Source organism: Zootermopsis nevadensis, unplaced genomic scaffold, assembly GCF_977971745.1.
Source record: "Zootermopsis nevadensis isolate Lab colony 2312 unplaced genomic scaffold, Znev_1.0 Znev_ptg000010l, whole genome shotgun sequence".
Taxonomy (NCBI): Eukaryota; Metazoa; Arthropoda; class Insecta; order Blattodea; family Termopsidae; genus Zootermopsis; species Zootermopsis nevadensis.
Window position 1 is genome coordinate 12,694,502 of NW_028259142.1, and position 25,409 is coordinate 12,719,910.

Genomic DNA, 25,409 nt, shown 5'->3' on the forward strand with positions numbered 1-25,409 from the left:
AATAATATAGTTTCAAGGAGATTTTTAGATTCGGAAATATGATACAACACCCAAATTAATCACGGGAGTACGACGGAAGTTCCAAAACCAGTATTTTCTTTCTTTGAACAAAATTATATATTTTTTTGAAAATGTGTTAGAATATGCACTGTCATGATAAACACCTCGCTCGTTCAGCTAAGGATGTAATGTTTTAGAAGAAATGTTTCAAATTTTAAAGGTAAAATTCTTCGTTGACTTTTTGACAAAAAGTTTGGAATCGAAAATTCCTTTGACGTGGAAGAAATAAAATCTGAATGGTCTTCGCATTCGCTCTTTTTAGGTCTGGCGTTCTCTGTAATTTTTCATTGAACATTTTGTCATTGTTTCCGGGTCATACCTAGAGATCGATTCCATTACGTTTATCCAAATGGTCCGGTTTTCCAGACAAGATCGTTGAATAGTTTTAGTAAAATTTTTTTACGTTAGCAACTGAAAGTTGCAGAACTATGCCTACTAGCCATGTCTGTTTTGTTTCTTAACTTGTTTCTTCTAAACAAAACACTAACCACGGAACAAACTGTATCCTGACAACTGTTTGGTAGGAATTTGTCGAGTCGTGTAGTTACATGATTAGACTACACGCGCAACTCAGCAGTCTTGCTGGTTGTTGAAGAGAAAGATCAGACTTATTTGTCAGACCGATGTCTAAATTGTACGCTTGTTCACAATCCGCCCCGTCCTCTTTACAGTTTCAATTAAGGTGTTTCTTCACGCGCAGCTTCAAGTGATATATCACTTTCTGTAATGGAATTAGCTATATAAACCTCTACGTACCAGCTCACTCACACCACCTTTTATACGTACGTAGACAGAGAAAGCAGAAGAGCGTTTTGTTAACAAAAATCATTAGGTTTTTACGATGTTCTGTAACACGTGTTTGTAAAAGTAACGGATTAGAAACAACTCAGTAATTTTATATTAAGTTAACTGTCACGTGATTTTTGTGTCGTGTTCGTTGCAGCAGACGAGACTTCTTCTTTTAAAATACCTTTGTAATTGCTTCCTTATTCCTTACACGTAGTCCATTTAACGACATCATTACTACAATTGTATAGCATCGAATATGAAGATGATTGTTGAACAAGTTCAGAAAATGTATTTTGTGCCGGAATACACAAAAAAATTCTCATGCGTTCTTTACAGCGTGCATTTAGAGGTAATAAATTATCGTTGTTCGATAGTTCCCACTTTGGTCACCAGACTCCAGCAGCGTAATATCTACATCACGACTTTCATCACCTTCATTTTTTATCACCGCTAATATTATATTCAAGATCCGTTTGTGAGGTCGTGCAGAATAGCACACCAGCATCAAATTTTATCCAAAGTCGTCCAGTAGTTCTCGAGTTCAATCGATTAGACAGACGGACGAACAGATATGACCACGCCATAATTCATTTTTGCTATTCACATCGTGCAAGGAATGCATAATAATTTAGATTACTGTATAAGAGATCAGTTACAGTTAATTTAAGTTATTTTATCGGCATTTGCTTCAGAGGATTTAGGATAATCTGGAAAAACCTCAGATTTCCGGTTGAGACCTAAATACAGAAACTCCCGATTATGTTACTAGAGCTATGGAAGTTAGTTACTTGCTGTTGAACTGTTTCATAATAAGTCAGGAAATTTAATTCAGTTCCTCTTGCTTAATAATATATTGCTGTGGCAGTAGAGTGGATTTTTATGTTTAAAATTCCCCCTGCCTTCCAAGAAGAATGGTCGTTCAGATCTGTGTTTCATGGCGACAGAGCCCCCTGTGAGTAAATTAACGCTGTTTATGAAAGAGGTTACCTCTGCTTCATTTCGATTTAAATGACACAATATAAAGTTAGATTGACAGAATATTTCACAATGCCGAACTACTGTGTATGGGAATGCTTTCACACATAGCACTTAACTACAGGTAGAAACTGTACATCCCTCCATTTCTCAAACCTTTTGTTACACAGAGAATTTGAAATGGAAAGCAGCCTGTACTTTGAATAGAACTGAACAGAAAAATCATTTGCCATATGGTATAAATTAAACAAAGTGGCGGTTAATGTTAGGTCGTAGACTGAATGGTGTCACACGATGAATGCGCGACATTTGCATGCAGTGGCCAAACGGAATACAGAGCAGAGCCTCACGTGGGCTTTCGAGTGTCCAATGTGCAATCGTTCGATTAATAGCTGTGGGGCTCCCTGTCTGTCTCTCTTTGCTGTTGAGGAATATTATGGACCCATAATTCACACTAGAAAAACAGATTGGAGCGATGCGTAAATGGCAGGTTCAGGACCCCTTCGCCAACCCCCCCCCCCCCCCCCACAATTTCCCTCTTCTGTATAAAAATAATATTTTATCGGTAGTCATGTTCATATCGTAAGATACAGTTAACATGCATATCGCATACTGGCCTGTAAATGACTTGATTTATGTGAATGTAAATTGCAGAAACGTTCATTTGGGGGAATGTCCTCGTTATTGTAAGGATGCACGCGCAGTCCTCTGGTAAAACTCGAGAGAAATGTAGGATTGTCCTCGTGCTAGAGGCCCAGACTTTGAACAGTATAACCACTGTTTATGTAACGATGGTGATCGCAAGTTGTAGGCACGTGCTTCAGTCCGTCTGAAATTGCACTAGTTAAATAAGCTGTCGAGAGTGGTGTCCCAAATGGACGCGGTACTTCGGATTAGGGAATATTTTGTTAATGCTTGTCCACAGGATCCTTGGTTCTAACTCAGCCAAGCTTCAGATTAACTCAACCACGCTTTATAAACAAAGATTAAATAGTAGATTTTTGAAAGACGTGGATTCAAAACGAATGCTGCTATGTGTTACCTGCACTGTGAAATACGCGGCCTCGAAGTTAAACACGGTTCATATTAAATGTTTCAAATAAAATGTACACAGTGTATAATGGGTATTCGTTATGCGGTAAAATATTACTGACTCGTTGTCAATAAAGTTATCACGGTTACCTTCTGATTTTTAAATGAAACCCTTTTTTTATTTTTAAACCAAAATTACAGCCAGATTTGAGACGAGTTCACACAACATACCTGTTTATGATGAACCTATATGGAGGTGTCAGTATTCAAAGTATGAGAGATAAGAACGTCAGTATATGCTTACGTTCTTACTTATGGATTCGGCCATTACCGATATCGGGTCTAGTCTACATAAAATGTGGAACTTTTCACAAATATTTCAACTTTCCATTGCCGTATTTATACATTAATATAATAACTATTTTGTTCTCCCTAATTTTAATTTTTTGTTTATAACCTGTAGGGTGATTTATTAGCCTAATACACACGTCATGACAATTAACCGATTAAATACTTTTAATGATTGTTTGTTATCAAATTACAACGATCTGTCAATAAGAGTAGCTGAAATATTTTATCTGTTTATATTTTAGATTATAAATTGATGTAAACATTTTATTGTTTATTATTTGATTTTCAATTTATTGTGTGTCTGTTGTATTTGTTATTCGCGATGTTTGCAAACGAAATATTAATGTTTATAACTTTAAACATATGTCCTCTAAACTATTTTGATTTGCGTACCTAAGCATTTGATAAGTATGATGGAGTGAGAACTTAAGATTCTTAATTACGTCGTGCACATGAATGTACTGTTAATGTTACAGAGATGATTAAATCTTGTATTCTCTGTAGAATGGGAGAAATATAAATAATCTGCATAGGCTGCGGGCTGTCTTATGTAAGTTTTAGAAGACTAATGAAAAATGTTTGGTTACGAAAAATTGTTTCAAAATTATCAATTATCGCTAAATTCCACATGTTTTGGGTTCATAATTGTCCGGTAAGTTAAAGATGAAATTTTCCGAAAATATATCTAAAAAGCATTTTACTCAATTCCCCTGATAAATACTGATGAAATTTATTGAGTGTGCCAAAGAATTACACACCGCACGCCATTTTATCCCGAATGACACGTGGATGGAGTACCAATGCTTTCATTGCCTTATTCGTTCACCATCCCCCTGAAAATAACGGGAGAACCATCAACCTATATTTAACGATTTTTCCGTAATATAATAACGTGATATTCATTAAAAAATAGTTATATATTCAACAATGTTTGAACAAAAACTGAGAATTCTCTTTTAGAGAATGAGGTAAAAGAGATTAATTTGTCACGGAGCTAAAAATGTCGATTTAGGTCTTATACGTTCTAACGCCTTGTGGACTTGTACGTAGATACCACCATTTTGGAGGAAAATACTGCCCTCACCTTCAGTGTTGAAGTTCACTTGTAATGAGGATCTTCGTTGCTTTCACTCTTTGCCTAATATTACTTTCAATGGGAGGAATGAGATGGCTATGATTTGAAATACGCTCAACAGTCTGATAACCTGAAGTGGAAGAGATTACTTGAAAACTCTAATGTAGGTCGGGGGATAATATTAAACTTGGATCCTAGACAGAATGGGAAAATTTTGATTGGATTCATCTGGCTCAGGATAGAGACTGACGGCAGGCTCTTGTAAACATGGTTATAATCTTTCGTGAGTCTTTAAAAGCAGAGAAACTGTGTACTATTAGCTTCTCAAGGACTGTACTCCATGGAGTTAGTTGGGACTAATATTGCCACAGTATTATAAATATATGCTCGACGTAGCAAAAGGTTATTTGTCCAAGATAAATTTTTGGGCCAGTTCAATTAACCCTTTGAATCTAGTGATAACTGTAACTTGTACCTGGTTCAATAATCTCTCACTCTGCGTTTTGGGATTTTTACGACTCTCAGCACAAACAATGATAATTTTTTGAACAGCAGGAAGAAGTTCTTCTTCGTAATGGAGACAAGTTCTGTATTGTCTGCGGCAGGGAATAAACTCCTAAATATTCTAGACGACTGACTCTGGTAGGTCCTGCAAGTGGCCAACTCGATCAAGGTTTTCCCGTGGTTTTCCTCGGTCCTAGTGCAGATGTTGAGTTGGTACCAAAGTTTAACGTTGCACTGCATGCCTCTCGAGTACCCTCCAAATTTAATATCAAATTTCCATATTAAAATAACTCTGAGTTGACATCAAAATTTAGTTACTCTCACTAACTTTCCCCTCACTTTCTCTTCTCTTCTTTGTCTTCTTCTCCTCCTTCAAAGGGTTAATTTTACTTAAGTAACTCATTAACCCAAACAGTGATAAGGGAGTGACGTATCTGTATTTCATCATAATTATATTGCTTGGACGAACCATTGACTTTGCGAAGTTTAGTGTTATGTGTTGAATTGTTCCAGGTAGAATTTTAGAGTTCCAAAGCTGTTCATACTCGTTTCAGTATTGTTACAAAATATAGGAATACGATGATCAAATGCAGAGGGTGGAGTGGCGTTTAGTGTGTGTGTATGTGGAAAGTTCAGGGGCAATTCATCATTTTCGTGTCAACGAAATACCGGAGCAGCAACCCAATCTGGTATAAAAATGCGCATCAAATGGGCTACACACTGTCATGTCGTTAAGGGTCACTGGGAGCACGTCAGCGTTCTGCAATCTGCAGCACAATCGAGGGCCAGCGCTGCACTTCATTTGCAGTCTCTGTCAGAATCAGACAGATGAATGTGGGGAACCACCACAGCTGTTTATCCTGTCGCGCACACAAAAAGCCGGGTGCAGACCCTGATTACACTCCGCAGTCACCCGCGTACACAGGCAGATCAACTAATTTATTGGAATAATAATAGGCCTGTGTGTGAAGTTAATTTCAGTTCGAATCCCATATTTACCAGATTATGACATTAATTCTTACATGTTTTTTGGGACGGGCAGCCATTGGGGACACATTTCAGTTGATCTTGGTATGAAATAAAAATGTTATTTGTCACATTTTTTAAAATATTAATATTTAACGAAATACTGAAAACGTGATAATATATCTGCAGTGAAATTTCTCTAGTGATTTTAGCCTTGCAGCATTGGATGTATTTTGCTTCTAGGAAATAATATGTTGCTTGATACATAAAGCGACGTATTTGATAATTCTAAGGTTTATTACCATTCTGACTTACGACAGTAAATACTAGAAAAGATGTGTCATACCCCTTCGTAATTTAAATGCAAATGTAACGAAATTAAGACTGTTCCTTTTAGTGTACTAACATTCATGTGTCTGTTGAGGTGTTAAAACATTAATTACATTGAAGATGGCTGTCTTCTGGGTTGTTATGCCGTATAGTGTGGTAGAAGTTAACTGAAGTTTCAGAGATACTTGCTGAGTCCATCATTAGGGTAAAAATATCACATGTTATTTACATTGGTTATGAAATGTACCACGCATGCACATAGAACACTGACATAAAACATGATTATTAAATAGTGTAGTAGGACCTATAGGAAGTAATTAATTTTATTTTTCAGAACCTAAATACCTGTAACTTTCTCAAGACTATGGGCCATAGAGGTAAAATTTATTTTAAGAAACGCCACGATTAAAATCGATGGGTACTTTATAGGCCATTTTATGTCTTGTGTTCATTGGTTCCCTTTCCTGTAATTCCGGCTGATTATTACGTAAACTTGCTTTATATGGTATCAATCGCTTGTCATCAATTGAATGCATTAATAATGGCTATGTGTTACCACGGCGGTAAATAAGAGAACACTTTTGAACGTCATTATGCGTTTATATGATCGTTATAATAAGTACGTAATTTCATTATTTCAGTATAGTTTATTTCATAAAATAATTGGGATATATTGCCACTTTGAATAGTCAGAAACAAACATAAGGGCGAACGAGTCGCGGTATAAAGAACAGTAAAATACTGGCTTTAGCAACGTATGTTGGGACACATTTACATTTGCACCCTTTTTTATAATGACTATTTTTACTAACTTCAGTGAGCAAACATACTGTGTTTGATATTGAAATACATTTCCTTGTTTACCGATTATGAAGTTTGCGGTAAGAAAGTAATTGATCTATAAAACAAATTCCATAATACCTACAAATATGGCATTTGTATATGAATCCTGTTGTGTGTTCTTTCCTGTGATTTATTGTTAAAATTGTTGGTCACACGCTTTCCGCTTCGTTTTCATTTCCTTCCATATCAAACTAGTTCACAAACACAATGGGTTTGCGTGTACTGGTATGAGAACAGTGATGTATGCAATTTATCAGTGTTTATATTCGTGATTTATTATTTTACATCCCTTCTCTAACACATATTTCGCAGGGTAAAATTTTAAATCATTGACGAAAATAAATAACCATGCCTGAAAATTAGATTTATTTTCATATCAATCACTTATATTTAAAAACCATAAATTGCTTTCTAATTTCAAAAGGGGACGGGAGGACATACGCTGAAAATGTTTGCAGCATATTGTAGTGTCGTTTAGAACACCTGGCAGTCAGAGGACCTGGCTGTGACGTTTGGCCGATTTCTCTTAGGAGTTGTGGTGTTACGTCCAAATGTTTTTGACGACGTCGTGACGTAAATATGAAAATTATATCGAATATTATCCTTAATCATGATAATTTTTAAACACGTTACAGAAACTGCATGCCTGTCTGTTGTACTCATCAGGTTCCAGGCGAGGAAGGTTTCAACATCTTTAACAGAACGAGTGTGCTTCGACTGGCATTATAAAGCGGAACGGATATGGAAAGAAGCGGCCATGGTTCATTTTAATATAGTTCTGCCGCAGTGTAGACCTGTGTGTGAAGGAAATCACGCGTAGACTCACTCAGGAGTATTATCGGTTTACACCTAGTATAGGCTTCATGACCTTAGACCAGGCTTAATACCGCTTATGTAATAATGCCTCTGCAAACATACGATGTCTTGCAGAAAAGATGTTTATACTCTTCGAATGTAATAGTTATATTTTTACGTTCGAAACATGTTTAAATATTTTGGGTTACGATTTTGGTAAAACTGTTAATTCTGATGTTTCGTTTCGTAATGTTTTTAGTTATAGGCCTATTTTTGCGATGTGACAGTATTCTCAGTCTGACTGACCGAATGACTGATTGCTTTCCTTATGCGAGGTTCTTCTTGGAATGCTTTATAATCACTCAGCTGGTCCCACACCAGAGTTTTGTAATACTAGGTCTCACAACAGCCTCTTCCTAATAGATTTCGTAATTAGAATGCTCATTTTTCGTCTCCATGCGTGCTATATACCGTGTTTATCTCGTCTTTGTTGATTTAATTATCCTACTAGTGTTAGGATAATAGCACAAATTACGAAACTCCAGATTTACCTATGTATTGCCCTTAAACCAGTTGTTACTTCGTCTTTCTTAGACCGAAATATTCACGAGTTTTAAGTTCGGTTGCGTTTGGTTTTATGCCATCTGCTCAGGCTTACTTTTTAGCCTACTTTTTTTACTTCTGTACTTATCAACTTACAGATACGGCAATGTTTCTAACTTGTGAGATGGTTGCGCCACTAACGCCACCGCTGGCACGAATGCATAAGACTCCGAAATGTTAGGCTAGGTTAACTGTTCTTTAAAGGATGTGAAACTTTGTTAAGACTGTGTAAAATAAGAACATGATGACTGTTTGATGACGTTAACTAATGAAAAATTGGAGAAAGACATGTGAAGTTTTGTGTGGCTTTTGTGGGCTAATGAATGAACCTACAAATCTAACATGAGTATTTTTTATGTATAAATAATTTTAAATTTAACTTAGACGGAATTTTTTTTAGTATGAGTATGCAGGCATGTAGAGTCGCTGAATTCTGTAACGGGTAGATACGCTGTACGTGTTGAAGGATATTATTTCCAGACTCTTGTTAAATGGCTGTTAATATGGGCTTTCCTGCAATTTACCATCTTCTTGCTTAGCATTACATATCTCACTCACCGATTTCCTTATTTTAGTTACATTTGTTCACCCCTGTGTAGTCATTCTACTTCGTAATCATGAATAGGATTATATAGACCATAACAAATTAGACATATTTAAAATTGAAGCTGGATTTATTGCCATACTTTCGGTGTAAAAAAAATTGTCTTACTGTAATTATAAAATGAAAACCCAGGCAAAATTATATCTCGCACATGGGAACTGTTCTATTTTATGTTAATATTTTTGTTGCGTTATTCTTCTTCTGTACGTATTGTTATCTGTTCTTATAACTTTTGTTTCTGGCTGTATTTCTTGGTATTTCTCTGACAGGGTACATTCCTCTCACAAACTGAATAGAATTAAGAATGGACGTCTACAGAACATGTTCAGAATACTTTAACGTATCCTATTGGAAAATACAGCGAAGCGTGGAGGAAGTGAGAATGAAAAAAAAAAAATGAGAAACGGGAGGAGAGAAGGAAATTCTTTATTTCCTCGATTTCAAGATGCCATCGATTGTAAGATACACCGTTGATTTAGTAATAGACTTTTAAGAAAGATAAACGCTATATCGTTTCTTAGACGCCGTCAAATGTAAGACGCGCCTTGATTTAAGAAATTTTTAAATGTTAAAACTGCATCTTAAAATCGATCATATACTGTAATAGAAAACAGCGTAATATATTCCTGCTGCATGAATTTCCGGCTTGTGGCTTCTAGCTCAAACGGAAAGTTTTCGAAGTGAGAAATAAATTCGTGTTCCTAGGGGTTTGGTTATCGCAGTTTTACTGATATGGATACGTGTCGAAGGGGAGTTCTTTCTGTGAGCGTTCTGCTTTGGCAGGGCATGATTGTTTCGGACTTTAAAAGGACAAATCTGTGTTGTGAAATAATCACATATCGTCCAAAGATTTGTGTGAGCTGCATAACTCAACTGTTGCCCGCTTGCCACTGTTTTAAATCACACTGTTCCCTTACAGAGTCGTGGTCGTTAAAACTTTGGCTACGTTTGAAACTCCTTGACTTTTTATGCTGGTTGTTTCTTTTGAAACTTCCTTCCGACTTCCTTCCTCCTACATCCATCGCGGTTCTCCCCCTTCTTCTTGGTAGTACTTTCCGCCCGGTCAACCCCGGTTCACTTCTAGCACCGTTTCGGTCCTTTTATCTCTCGTGTGGCCATCTCTTTCTCTGCCCTCATCTCGCTCCAGTGGTGACGTCACAATCGATCTTTCGCACTAGCGTGGATGTTGCAGGGAAGAGATGTGGTCCAGTTCACACAGACCGTAAAGATTTGCTCAAATGTATTGGCCGTACAACCGTAATAGCAGCGTCAATAATAATAATATAAAATAATAAGCCAACACGATCTTAAGGAACTTCAGAAAACCGCCATTCTAGAAACATCATACATGATTCAAAATATATAGGTCATACCTCACAATAAATCTGTATAATACATGTGACGTATTAAAAACAAAATGTATTTCAGAAATAGCTGCTGCTCTATGTACCTCAGGAGCAAGGTTTGTCTCAGGTACATACAAGTAAATATCCTATAAAATGGTGAATAGATGAAATAATTTAATTCGTTTATTAAAGTGTTTGCCAACAGCGAGGATAATAATTCAGTTCAATTCATTGTAATAATAATAATAATAATAATTCAATTAATTTATTAGAGTGCTTGACAACAGCCAAAAGAGGCCAATAACAGCCAAGCACTAAAAATAACAATACAAAAACAAACAAACAAACAATAAACTAAATATATAAATGTACAATATAATAATGATAATATATCAATTCATTAATTTGTTACAAAATAATTATCAGTAAATGAGCTGAATAATATGCCTAAGTATATAATAATTAAAATAATAATGTGCTCTAATTATAATGCTTGGGCTGAAAAGTTAAAGTAAGCTAATTGTAGTGTGTTGTTTAAAAATTTATTTATGTAAAAATCTAAAGAGCATTAATTCGTGTTGCTACTAAATTTCTGACTTGATTATTAAAAGGCTAAGCCGTGATTTTAAAAGGATTTGGCAGCGTATTTGGCTGGGCGTGTTCTTGGCAATGCGCTGCGTAGTCACTTCCTATGTGGATGTATCTGCGTGAGGCTGTACGTGAAAGAATCGCCATGCGTCAAATATTCTTTGCCTAAATGTTATTGTTAAAACGTATGAATAGTCAGTCAGAAATATTGCAAATGGAAAATAAACATTCACGTTCGTCATATGATGTACGTTACCATTTTACGCACGTAATAACTTAAAACAAGGGAGCCAACAAAAATAGTGCTTCTAATAGAATGATTACAGAAGCATATACAGCTCCGAAATTTGAGTATACAGACCTACTGGCTTTCCAGATCCAAAACACTGAAGAGTAATTGTCACGTTTGAGAACACATTCATAAAATGTATCAGTACCGTGTTGCTTTGTTCAGGCACAACTCGAGAAAATAAATATTACCACGAGAAGCCCTGAAGAAGGACGAATGTAAGTTCAGAATTTTCTTCAGTCCTATAAATGTTTTGTCAAGAACCATTTTGGTCACTTTATTCTTCGCAGGGTATCCCTCTACTAGAAATATGTGCATTTTTCAGAAGCAAATATTCCCCACTCCTTTGTCATACAAACACATTTGGAGCCCTTCTGTTGTGAATGTGACAAACATGATGTTTCACCACCTAAAAGCATTTACCTCAACAAGGAAAAATGCGTCACACACATACCAGGCATGGATTACTACTCAACTTAGGCATACGAACAGCTGAAATTCAATGCCCCTTATGCGTTACATAAGAGCTTTCCTGATCCTTTCAGTGGGTACTACAACACACGACCACCATCCTCTGCTTAGTAGTTCCAATTCTCACGTAGCACGCAGTTGCTTAAACCAGGTTAAGTCCACTTCGTATTAAAGCTTTGTAGTGTAACAAGAAGCATTTAAACTAACGATGGTCCTGGGAGACAACTTATATTGAATGTCGAAGTATGAACTTCGGCTGCTGTGTCAGCCAGAATGTGTAGTACGAGCTTCACAGGCGTCAGTCAGAAACTTACAGTGGAAGGACTTCAGTGACAGTAACAGTACAATATTTAAGGGAGTGAAGATCCTTCTGGATTTTCGCATCCTTCAAATGGGGGTCAGTAGACTTACCAGATCTAAAATGATTGATTGATTGGCATTTTAGTGTTTTATGTATTTTATGAGAGTATCCGTGTTGGCCTCCAAAATTCCACTTTATGTTTTCCTTTCCCTGAATAAATATACGTTAAACCACAAGGAATTCCTAATTAGGAACCTACAAATGGGGTACTATAAATACGTATAAGATTTTTACAACCTTCAAATGGCTTATTACAAAATCAAGAACTTCCAAAAAGATAAGAGTTGTCAACTAATCGGCGTCTTGTTTTATTTTATTTTTAATTTATGAGATTATACTAATAATTATACTTCCGTAGTGGCCTTTCAAACATTGTTCATATGTTGTCAGCGCTCAAGCAAGATTCGGTAGTCTGCAGATAATATGATGGCGAAACATCAGTTAAACTATAATTAAAAAAAAAAGAGTGACATTTATGGACAGGAGGGAGGGGAAATTATATTATAGTGTCCCTATCTCGGTCTCTCCAATGTCTTTGCAGAAAATAAATATGAGTATCATTGTTAACGTTTTCATTTTGAACGTGCAAGGAATGATTTGAACAAACCTGTCGGATAAAATGTAAGCTGAACACAAATGATCTGTTCGTTTCAAATATTTACTTAAAAAGTAAACATCAAATGGAAATTAAAAGCGTTGGAATGAGAACTTCATTATTTTTGTAGCAGGCGGGAAAAGAGCGTAACTCCAGCGATGACCGCCAGGAGCGCATGTGTTGACACGGCAGTAAATGGCGACTGAAGCAGAGAAAGCGAAAATCCCGTTGAAATGTGCACTCATATTTTGAGGAGTGGAACTTTGGTACACAAAACGCCTTTTGGATTTGTCACTAAGTGCCTTGGCTACAGTTGGAGTTACGTCAGAATTTGTTTTCCGAAGTTCTACTTCCGTTGGTGCTAGTCTCATTTCTCTATATCTTTCCGTTTTTGTTAAATAAATATTCGAAACCGCTCGGATCATTTGTGTTCATTCTTTATACAGGCTTGTGTATTCCAGGAACGCGAATGTTTTAGCATGCTTGAATTTCTGTTCAGTAGTTGAGGGAACAGTTGCTTATATTTAGACTGGATATTTGTTTTATAGCCGACTCGATAGCGGCGTATTCAACGTTCGTTACCCACTACTCCGTGGAGCTGCCGGTTCTAAATGAATTCTTCGTTAGGGAGCATCATGGGGGCAGAGCTCGTTTAAAATGCGAAGAATGCTAGCGGCGAAGAGAATTCGCATAATGCTACTTTCAGTCACCATCGATTGGTTGGCGCCACACGTATTTCTGTGGTCATGTTGAGAACTTTTCCAAATTTTATTATTTTATGTAGTAAAACAATTGTGCCTCTCAGTTTTTTTGATGCTACCAGAATGGTTGTGTATCTATAGTGTTAATATTTATGTTTGAAATATATAATATTATTTATTTATGAAACTAATGTTAACGCAAATGAATTAATTTATTCTTTGAGACATTTTATAAGCATTTGGTTTAAATAATTTTATTTGCTTGCAAATAAATTTAGTTATAAACTAACTTACTAAAGCCTGTTAATTGTGTGTCTACCTGCTTAAGAAACTAACTTTGAATTTTGAATGTGTTGGTTTCGTAAGATTTTCTTAATAAATAGTGATAATTACATTAAACAGTTCTTCTAGTTAATATTTGTAATGGTGAAGAGTTGCGTTTTCTTTGCGGTATGGTCTGCAATCTTACGTGCTGTTCAGACGAGTTTCAGCTTCATAGGGCCAGAGAATTACTAGATAATTATTCATCATACGTATTTATCATCATATTTATCATCGTATTTACAAAATTAACTTCGGAATAGTCAGTTTTAATAAGTTATATTGTTCATTGATATAACATGAATACGTGACTGTAAATGTTAAATTGAAGTTGAGAACTTCCGGAAGACTGATAATTCAATTCTTTATTATTTGTGTGCTGTATCAACAGCCTGGTGGCCAATTATAATAATAATAATAATCATCATCATCATCCACGGTTTCTTTATCTGCAGTGTTGAACTACAAAACATGAGCACGTGCAGGCTGGTGAATGCTGTTACTCCCATGGTTCTTATATCAGCTCTTCTTTCCCGTCTCCCTGTTCTGTTCCATTTCCTTCTTACTGCTTCTCTCTCTCCGTTACGTGCCGCCTTAGCACCCTTAAGGTGTCACTTTTTCCCACTTTACGAAACTGATGGTCCAATAGACCAAGGCGTTACCTGAGGACACGGGTAGTTCTCTCTGAGAAATATCTTACGATGTCCTACACTGCCGAGTAAGAATGTTTGGGAAACAGCACGCATGACGTTTATCAGGACTTGAATTCGGTGTTTTATGATAGGCTTCGCCTTTAGAGCAGATCGTTTATAAACGGAGACTTCGCCAGCATGTTATATGTTACAATTCATGCTCATATTTAAATGCGCATACAAACATATTTTCACTTTACTACCATCTGCAGTGTGCACTCAATTTTTCCCTGCATTGTGCATTATAAAATAAATTTTCTGCAGGACAACTGAAGGAGAAAACAAAAAAAGTTAAGAGATCTCATTCACAGCATTCACGAATTATTTTTCTTATTTGTGTAAGCTTGCATTATTTACTTAATTTCTCCTGAATTCGGCCTCTCCCTCCCGACAGGGGGAGAATTCTGAATTAGTTTTCTGATGCCATATGCGTAATGTAGCCTTATGGTCTCTTTGTGAAAGTTCCCTATGGTGGAATATTTGGTGGTTGCGTCATCGAGTAGCAATTTTGACAGTAAACACATTTTTCCTTCTGAAGAGTTCGACCTGTCTGCAACAGAAAAGTTCGTTAGTGGGGGGAAACTCTCCCTATATAAGAATGAGGAGGGTTATTTCCCAAAGGAGAATATTCGCATCCCTTTTGAACATTAGAGAGCAGGGGAGTTTTTCTTTCTTGTTTAACTAAGCTTTCGCGGTTACCTCATTGTTGCTATATTTTTGAAATGACATGGAAATTTATAAACGGTTTATTGACAATGTAAAGCATAAAAATGCGAATGTAGGGAGAATATTAATCAGTCAGGAATTTAAACACTGGCAATAAGACCGAACTCCGTGGAGTGACGCATTGGCAGTAAAAGCGACATAACCAAACTTCTTGAATACACAACGTAAATTTCGTCATTTTCATTAATTTTTGCAGGCCGACAGGTAGGAATTTACGTAACAAACTTTTAAAATGGCGATATAAATGTTTTATTTAATTTGCTACATTTTGTATTTTCCAACGCGGAATAACTGTTAACCGATAGGTCGGCCTACGACCTGATACATTTGATGTTCTAAATCATTATCCACTTTCCACTCTAGTTCCTACATGTTTCGTTTGTGTATCACACATTTTCAGGGATCTATGTTATAAGGTTTTTCGTATATGAGGTCTGTATTCTTTTAAAATGCGTCTTGAAGATACAGACATTGGTTCTTTTTACATTTATAAATATCTTTTAGAATACTTTAAAACATGACGATTTGTTTTGTTTTTTATTTTAATTTAGATGTTTTATGCTTTCTGTACTCATCAATTTACTGCCCAAGCTCGTCAACGGTTAATATTTGCTCTTGCGTTTGCAAGCTGTAATTATATTTTAATTTATTTATCTGTCTAGTAACTTCTATGTTCCATTGTTGAGTTTCGATTTTATTTGCATATATATAACTTATTATTATAATGGGTATGTGGTTAAAGTTAAGATTCATTCGATACGTTCCTCCGTAACGTTTGTAACCACTTGCACGACTACACAGCGTCAAAGTCCAGAAGACCACAATCGACATATTCACCGCTGAGAGAACCTCAAACCGCAGATGAGTATTCGCTATGGATAACCTCAGACTTTATTTTCTGTGAGCTGGATTTAGAATGCGTTGCATATAGCCCTACTGTTTAGTACTCGCAAAATTTTGGGGTGTCAGTACAGACGCCGGAGTTTGATGTAAGCAACATCCAACCAGTTGACAAACCGCTAGGGGTGAAGATGGACGGTCGGGGGTGAAAGGACAGATAGTATCAAGTGACCGCAGTCTCTGGAAGTTACAGGGGGGGGGGGGGGATAAGGGAATAATAACAGTGAGTCAGTCACTCATAGAAATTCAGCAAGGATGGTAATTATTGAAGATACGTTAGGGATTAATAACGAGTCACCACCAGCTTGCTTAGTATCGATAGTAAATTAAATTGTTTCGGAGAAGCTTACTGTCCTCTTCTTCATTATCAAAGCCAATAAATTTGAGTCTCATAACTCTGAAAAATGAGGAACCAGCAAATTCATACAAAACTTCAATAATTTTTACCATTTCGAGACCCACAAGACGTTACAATTAGTGTGAAATAAAACTATTGTTCGTAAAATGCGTATTACTAGAGGGAGTTGGAGGTTTACCTTCACGAATTCTTAATTTCGGATGTAAATGGAGGTGTGTGTGTGGTTAGATTCATGCCCCGGCCGGTTTATCCCAGAGGGAAGTATCCCGGTACCAATTTTTTGAGCTGGGTGAATTAAAGAGATGGTCTGGACGTTGTGGGGAAGATCGAAATAAGCTGATGACAATCCATCCTCCATCGTAAAACTCGTACGTAGTCTACTTACTATAAACTGCTGACTAAGATAGTAAGGCTCCACTGCTGTTACAACAGCAACTACTACTACTACTACTATTGACGTTACTGCTCTGTCCACAGGATGATTACTGTCAACATATTTACATAAACGTTTTTGGAAAGTTTTCATTTGTTAACCAAAATGAAATAATCGCAAATATATTGTGTGGTTTCTCCAGTAGGTCCTTTGTAAAATGATGTAACTTCACGTCTTTAAAATTGTCCACAGGTATTTGCACATTGAAAGCAGATTAAAATAATGTCCTAACAAGAAAATATAACGTCGTCATGAAAGTATTATTTATAAAAGTTCGTAACTATATTTGTAAATATCAAAGTGCAACGTGAGGTAGTACAGCTTCTGACTGCCGGCAATTCGCCCTTGTGTTCCGTGGTGTGTAAACATCTGTGTTTTACACAATTTGGTAAAAGTTAGAAAGTATTTTGCAAGCCTTTTGTCCTTTCAACATTATTACTGGAGGTTAAACTCTAAGTTTGTATGTGAAACGGGGTGGTAGGCATTAAGTAGCCAGCGGTCTCATGTAGCTAAATGACCGTAAAATTTAAGCCCACAAAACAATAACCTTCAGGTCTTGTGAGGTGGATCATACGTACTTTAACGGAGAAAATGCATGCATGCTAGTTTACAACGGGTGAACATGGCCAGAGGGTATAACAGTTAACAAAAAAGAACTTCCAGGATTGTCAGAGAAGTTAAGAGACGAGGAAGGTATGCCCCCATAAACTCAAAGGCGCAGGAGATAAAGATGAAAGAACCGAAATGAAGAGAGATGAAAGCAAATGAACGTGGTTCTTGATGTTAGTCCCTGGCAAGCAGTCTGCCCGGCTTACTCGCTGCTGTAGGAACCAATGTACCGGAACACGAAATGGGCCTCTGGCGTTTATTTCCGTCTTTCGTCTCTGACATGGAATATGATCAGTTTTTGCTGTCTATGTCATGCTTTTTACATTGGAGTGTTCATTTTTATTTAGCAAGGGCTTTAAAATGTTATAACGTTTCAGATACTACATTTCAAACTTTTATCAGACATCAGTCACACTTAATAAAATATAAATCCCTGTTGGTGTAGCGAACGATAATAAACTTCTCCATTGCAACTTTCCTACCCTGGAACTAGGTCAATTCCCCATGGGAATGAAGGCGTTTGTTGACAACAGATACAGAAATAACTGCTGGTTTTACCCAGTGAAACTGACATGCCTAATCCCTTCTGCTCTCCTCGTACAAGGTCTTGTAGGGTGGCAATGCCCGTCCGATATTCCATCCGCATGTTTAATTACAAATCCCACAATGAGATTCCACGGCCCGGAGACCAGATTTCGTGATTTAGCTTCTTCCTGATATTTCTCATTCCATTCAATTCTAGTGTATGTCGACGCACTTTCTTCAACATCTAATCTAATTTGTTATTTGACCCTATGAAATATAAGCTATAAAAAGCGTCGTTAAATAAATTGCTATTGAAGGGAAGTTGTAATAGCCGTAACCAGATTGCATGCCTTAAGGCCACAGGTAGTGTACCTTTGTTGCACTGCGAGTTCTGGGCTCCGTTGTTCGTTTTGAAACGTTGTACGATTTTGGCGTGACGTTGAAGCATGAAATTTAGTGGCGGCTACTGTAGGAAATATGTACATGCCATGATTTCGTCGGTGTGTCCATCATGTAGGTCGGCTATGTGATGGGTACTCTGAGAAAATCGCCAAAATATTCCCCGTCCTGATCCAGATGAATCAAGTCGACAACCTGGCGCCATATTTTTTATGGCAAATTTTAATATTATGCTTACCTCTACGCTTAGGCTTTTCCAGTAATCTCTTCTATGCAGTTCTTGTAATAAGTATGTTTACACATTTCTCTCCCCCACGTGATAAATTCATCGCTTGACCAATATCAGTAGCCTTTATTAGAAATATTTTTGCGTGGCATACTTACAACAAACGGAGATAATGCCGTATATTATATCCGCCAGTGATTACGTTAATCATTTGTTGATTTGCAATGAATATACTCTGCAGCGTTGATATAAACGTTAAAGCAATCGAAGTTTATCCCAAAAATTTAATCCTTAAAATGTTACAGCATGAGCCTCGACTATATATTTGATGATTTGGTTCCTGTCTCCAAAGACATACACTCCACATACACGCACAAAATCAGTTCAGTATCTATATTTTATTAAAACATAAAATATCAAAATCCATATATAATGTGTACAATTTTAAAACAAATTTGACGCATTTGTGAATGTTGGTACCAACGATGTCTATTAGAGGACAACTGCTTGTTTGTCAATGTCAGTATCTATGATAAACAGGCGTGTAATTAAAGTTATTGGAATCTGAATAAAAATATTTCTAAGTTAGTTATTTTATCCGTTATTTAAGATAGGTTTCTGCCTATCCACGTCGACTGATTGAGCATTTTATCTCCACGTAAGCAACATCGGGGTAGAAAATTAATTATCGCCTGAAATAAGGTATAAATTTTAAATCCTTACAATTCATTCTGTGGTATTAATGTCAGCTAAACGTACTACACAACGAAAGCCAAGTAAGGCTTTTTTTAAAAAATTGTTTATATAATTATAAGGCATTTTATGTTTGGTTAATTACGCTTACTTTTGTTTCAGAGTAAACACTGTGAATTTTATTATTCAAATTACTTGTTTTAATTAATTTAATTAACGTTCCACTTTACTAAAGTTGGTCTTATGTTACACCCATCAAAACTGCTTGTTCTGATTAAAGAACTGAACAGAGTAAGTATCATCCGTAAAATTAAATATTTAGTTGGCCTACGAATTTGTTACGTTGAGCTGCAGGTAATTTCATCACTTAGTAATGTTCGTGGCCAGAGTTATACATCAAATGTTGATAGTCTCTCAGCTATACAAGTTATTCTATTTTGGTATGAATCCCTATTTATAACAAATTCCTCTTACGAGTCTGTACTAAACCAGCAGAATTTTCATTAGCTTCATACCATTTCTCTGTAAAAACAGTTGGCTATGTGTACATTATTATACTCTCACTTGATTTTATTTCTTCTACGAGTACATTTTATTTAATTTAATATTTCATTTCAAAATTCTGTTATATTCCTTACTTCACTAATCCTGTTAAATTTTCTGCCCTTCTTATTATCTCTGATTAATCAATTAAAATTATTAAAACGAACGGCTGTGCTTGTCCTTTAAAGCCACGTGGCAATTATATATAGCACTTGATTTAACAATCAGTATGTTTATATTATTTAGTAACTTGTTTCGTACGATTCTCACTGTAAAAATAAATTATTTTCTTAAAGAGTGTTAAAAATTGTCCCTTTGTAACGGTGAAGTGTGGCGTTTTCTTTGCGGCACGGACTAAATCGTTAAATGTTAGTCAGCTTTGGCCTTACAGGATTCAATTGAGTTTCTGAAGCACAATTTCTTTAGGTTTGAAATCTGTGATTTCGAATTTCTTGGTTAACTTACATTAATTCAAAGAGTAATTGGTAACTATCGACTCATCAACTCATGTCCAATAAATTTAACACACACAATCTTGATGGATCTAGAGGCAAATTAAAAGTTATTTTAAAAAAAGTGTGTAGTAACCTGCTTATAATATAAATAATATTTTGCAATATATTTACAATTGCAAGGAACAATACAAAATATGATCCCGAGAGGAATTTGACATTCTGACCAACTACGATTAAACCCAGGACGCTAACTCATGAGCGACATTGCATTTCATTGCTAGATTTTAAGCTTACGTACTACCTACATGTAAGCAACAGAATGCGATCTGTGTAACGAGAAATTTCTACTATAAGAAAGTAAACTTTTAGTTCTTCCACGAAACTCCTGTTTATTAAAAAATCCTTATTTATAACATTAATATTTAAATGTTCTGCTTCCTGATCTTTTTCCGAGTTGGTTAATTAGAAAGTACATGGAATCAGTTATTTCCTATTTATAAGTAGGCGTAAAGTATTCTGGGAAATGCAGTAGGAATATGACGCCGAGCGAAATGAAATAACTGGAAACAGGGAAAACTGTAGACGGTGAAGGAACTTGAAAGAGATGGAGAACACTGATTCACATGAAATGGCAGTGTCCGAAGACATCTGTCAAGGGGGAATGTTCATTGCCTTAACATTTATTTTATGTTCTGTCCCGCGAAACAAGCTCACTTGCACACGTTTGCTTGAGAACTTCGTCTTCACTTCGCATTCTTTCTCTCTGCCTTCTTTCCTTTCTTTTTATTTTCATTCGTTCTGTGCCTTACTCCATACTCTAATTTCTGAATGTGACTACTCCATTACAAAGGCTGTGAACAATCATACCAGCAACTGACTCTTAGTCGCTTAATGCACGACATGAACTGAGGTAGCGTTATATTCTATGCCAGGTGTTGAAAGACGACCAGCATGGGGGAGGAGCTTTCCTTTCAACTGTGTTAGCAGTGTTACGCCGGCTAACACTTATAAAAGACTTCTATCTTACTTTCGTCATTCAGTGGCGTCCCATGTACAACGGCACACAGCAGAACCGATGAGATAAAATGCAATATTTAGGCAGCTTCAGCCAACCAGGCGCTGTTATCCAGGTGGTTGAAGCTTAGCTAGCCTCAAACTCCACCACGAAGGTAAGATAGTGTTAGCCGGGCTAACAAGGGTAACACGATTAGCGTGAAACCTACCCCTGGGTACAAGAGATTTTAATAGGTTTCGTGGGACTGAATGATATAAACTATTCGAAGGCATTGAACATTCGCTCTGTGTATGTACTAGACCATCGTTACAAGCCTTTCCTTCAATACTGAGTTACTTTCAATGTCTTCATCTCTGACCCTAATTTATATCATCCTGAAATTGCCTTCGACTTGGTCACTCCTCTTAATTGTGTTAACGATATTCCGAAAATTCAGGTTATGTAACCTTAAGATTAAGGGTGAATTAATGAACGAGTTGGCTCTAACTTAGGTAATCCCCTTGCTGTAAAATTCTTGCAAGAAAGATGAAATGCATCTCTCATTAATCCGTTCGGCTTAAGATGACTTGAAAGCCCTGTCCTTTCGTCATGACAAATAGCTGTCAGATTGTTAGCTCCTGATATAATTAAGTTGTCTATAAAACTCCTTTCTTCTTCCATTGACACTCGTCTGCTACGAAGAACAAAATTTTACATTTATTAACTCTCATAATCCGGCCCGGGGGGGGGGGGGGGGGGGGCTCCTCGGCGTTCTCAGTAATGACACTAGATGGTAACGTGTTCGATATTTGGGTACAAAAAGTACTTTGTAATTATGATATTTGTTTTCATGAGACTTTTACAAGACATTAAGTAAAAATAGTTTCATTCCTATAAGTTCTTCGTGGTTGATATTGAAATTCAACAAGTGCTTATGTACATAATTTTACAGAATAAAAATATAGAATATCATCTGTCAGTTATGAGGGCGATAAAGGCCTAGGATGTTGATATGTAAAAGGGGCCTGAAAATATACTTACAGCAGAAAATGTGAGATAGGATAAGACGTGGAAAAGATAAAGAAAGAAAGAAGTACAGGGAACGCAAGGAATTTGATAAACGTACGAAAGGGATAACGGAAAATCAAATGAGATTGATATACAGACTTTTACTGTTAAGTACATAATTTAGGCTTGTATTATTCTGTTTATACAGTTTAAATCATGTTAAGGTAAATATGATTTTTAAATGTAGCTAATTTTGAAACAGTTTTCCGTTTGTGTCGCACTGCCAAATGTAGTTTTCACCGTTAGATCGGTTTCAATTGCGACAAGAGCTTCGCTTCTTCCTGGGCAACCACATGAACTAACTTGATTACAGTTTTGTTCCAGACAAAACGTACTAATTGCTAATTGGAAGGATCACGAGCTCAGTGAAAACTCATCACCGTGTTTGAATTTTTCAAAACTCAAACGGAGAAGCGCATTAAACTTCCGACAACCGCTGAGAATCGTCGATCCCTCACAAACAATGTTCTCGAATCGTACCGGAGAGTAAAATAAATTGGATGCCCTGGAGACAGTTTTATTACCATCAGAAAACCAACACCTCTGGGTGTTTGAAGATACACTGTTTATTTTAATGTATTTGTATGCTATTTTATGAATAAGTAAATGAGCTGATATGTTTAATTAATTCTGCTATGCTAATGACAATGCGAATTATTGGTACTTCAGAGCAGATCTGTACATTAATTTCGATTTTAGAAAACGTTCTGTCACAAAATAACATTTTCTGATGTTTTACAAACGACCATGTTTGTTTTCTTTTAAATAGGCCCTGTCGATTCATGCATGTCTCATACTATCATGTCGGAGTTTGACACAGGTTTCATGGAACTTCCTGTGTGCGCGTGTTTTTTTTTTGTGTATGTGTTTTGTGTGTATACACACACGCACAAGCCACACATACGTGTTTCTGTCATGCTCATATTCCCAGGTTTCGCAATGTGAGACCCGACTGACACTACCCACGAACTGAGTCAGAATGCCCCTCGTAAACACAAGGACGTAGTGCGTGGTTATAATGTATATATATGAAAAGCGTAAGTTTAGTATTGTTGTAAACCATCTCTATTATTGCCGCAGAGAGATTGTTGCAGAGTCGTAGAAACACCAGATGGTGTTATCGATGCCAAGGAAATTGTTGTCAGATCTTTTTTGTTCTATGCTGCTGTTTCTTTATTTTTGTCGTAGAAAATGCCTTGTCTGGAAACCACAATATCAGTGAACTCTAATGAGTGTTGTCAATAAACGAAAACAATAGAAGTTGTTAACTTTTTAGAATAAAAACTGAACTTTTTGTATCTATGTGGTGTTCTAAAATCATTGAGTTAGTCTGTTGTATACAGGTTTTTTTTAAACGCGGTGCTGTGAAGTTACAAGAAGGATGCCGCCTACAAGAATGTGTTCCTTTTTTAGAGCTGGAATCTAGAAACAAACGATTTGCCGGTTTAATATATTAGCCAGTCTCTCAAAGCATTCACAAAGCTTTGTATTATAAAAACTAGTCAAGCTATTTAATTTAATTAAACTTGAAAAACGTAAGTATCTGGTAGTGTTTCAGGACGTCTACCTACAAGGGACACCCGCCAGTTAGGACTATTAGTTACTTTCTGGTTTCACTGTATGTCTTGTTTTATTACTAAAAGGGTAAACAATTCCTTCCTATGCGTCTATTCTTTGGGATAATTCAGTGAAATTACAAAGAGCTAATGGTTTTAATAAGGAAATAACTATGGTTATCACATCTTCCTGTAGGTAACTAAAACTTTATTTTCGGTTTTATTTACCTACAGGAATTCTTATGAGATAACCAACTAACTCTTTGCTGCTGGATTTTTTCTAGAATCATTGGTAGGCACTGAGTTGTTCATTAAATTCCTCACATAATTTTTATTAACTTATTTGCAAAAGACCGTTATTTCCCCTGTCTTTATGTAACCAATATAAGTTCAGACCGTCACATCCTACATCGGAATGTCTTCTAAGTTACGTGTATTTACTTCAGATTCTCCACCCAAACATTCTTTTTCCATTTCTTATCTCCCCCATTCGCGCTGCTTTATCCCACCCCATCTAACCCTCTTTAAGAATGAAATAGTTCGTAAATTTATAGAGCTTGTAATGCATATTTTGTATTTCTGGAGAAATTTGAAATTAACGTTAGGACTAGTAACTTAATTTCTGCACAAAGCTGAAAATGGCTGTGTTATGGGTTGTAGCGATTAGGCCTTATGGAGGAACAAGCAGGTACTCCTGAAACGTTAGTAAACTCGTCCTGATGACGGAGGCAACAAGGATTTGCAGGTAGAACTCATATTGTTTTATTATTCGATAAATAATCTCTGCTGTTGATACAGAGTGGTGAAATAACCTTCGAAAGAACATATCACGAGGATGCATATTAGGTGAGCAGAACAGTGAAATTTAGTGTGTCTATTCATGTGTCTGGTATCTGCACATGCAGCCGTCTACCGGTAAATGAATACTTTTTTTTTCCTTTCATCTTTGTTTTGCTGTCGCAATTATAGCTCGTGAGGAATAGAAACGACAACAGGGTGAAGCATGTGAAGGAAAAGACACGATAAGTATGGAACGAATAGATCGGCAAATTAAACACGTTTTGACGAGTTGGAGTAACGAGACCAAAGGTTCTTTTGTCTGCACTGGTGCGTGGACTCAACCATATCCGATGGCTGAAACAACCAGCCTCTTGCACACTCAAAATCGTCATGAAAGAAAACTGAGGAAAAAATTACGTAAACCACCTAAGGCGGTGGTTAATGTTGTTTTGGAGATGAGGTTCCTGTACGTATGTCTGTGGGTTTAATAATAACGCGTGTTTCTTGTGTTCGGAGGTGCCGCCCAGAGAAGCTTGAGGCTTCTCAAACCGACACATTGCGTGATACTAAATCTCGCAGAATGGCACATAACAACAGGCCTGTGATGTGGCTGCGACGCGCCCGCCACCTGTTTCTGTGCACACACTCCTTCCCATGTCACACTTTTTCAAAACAAAGAACGAGACTGCAGCGCAGGTACTAACAAGAAATACGACTACTCCCTTTTAACTGCAGAATAAAGCTAAATTTTGACCTTTATTTAAGGAGATGGTCTACACACAGGAGTGTCCAAAATCAGTACTGCAATTTATTTACAATTAACACTTTTCGTTTTATCTTGTGTGTTAAAATA

The 25,409-nt window shown here is 36.6% G+C and overlaps 1 protein-coding gene across 9 annotated transcripts in view; it reads left to right on the plus strand.

Annotated features, from left to right (window-relative positions):
- Toll-6 (Toll-like receptor 6) overlaps positions 1–25,409 on the plus strand; it is a 451,300-nt gene that overhangs the window by 315,841 nt on the left and 110,050 nt on the right. Inside the window, exon 6 of one of the 9 annotated variants that reach the window (XR_015534552.1) lies at positions 13,126–13,258. The exons of the other annotated variants lie outside the window; for them this stretch is intronic. The gene's annotated coding sequence lies outside the window, so the exon portion shown is untranslated. Of the gene's footprint in view, positions 1–13,125; positions 13,259–25,409 lie in introns of those variants that run through there. 9 annotated transcript variants of the gene reach the window in all.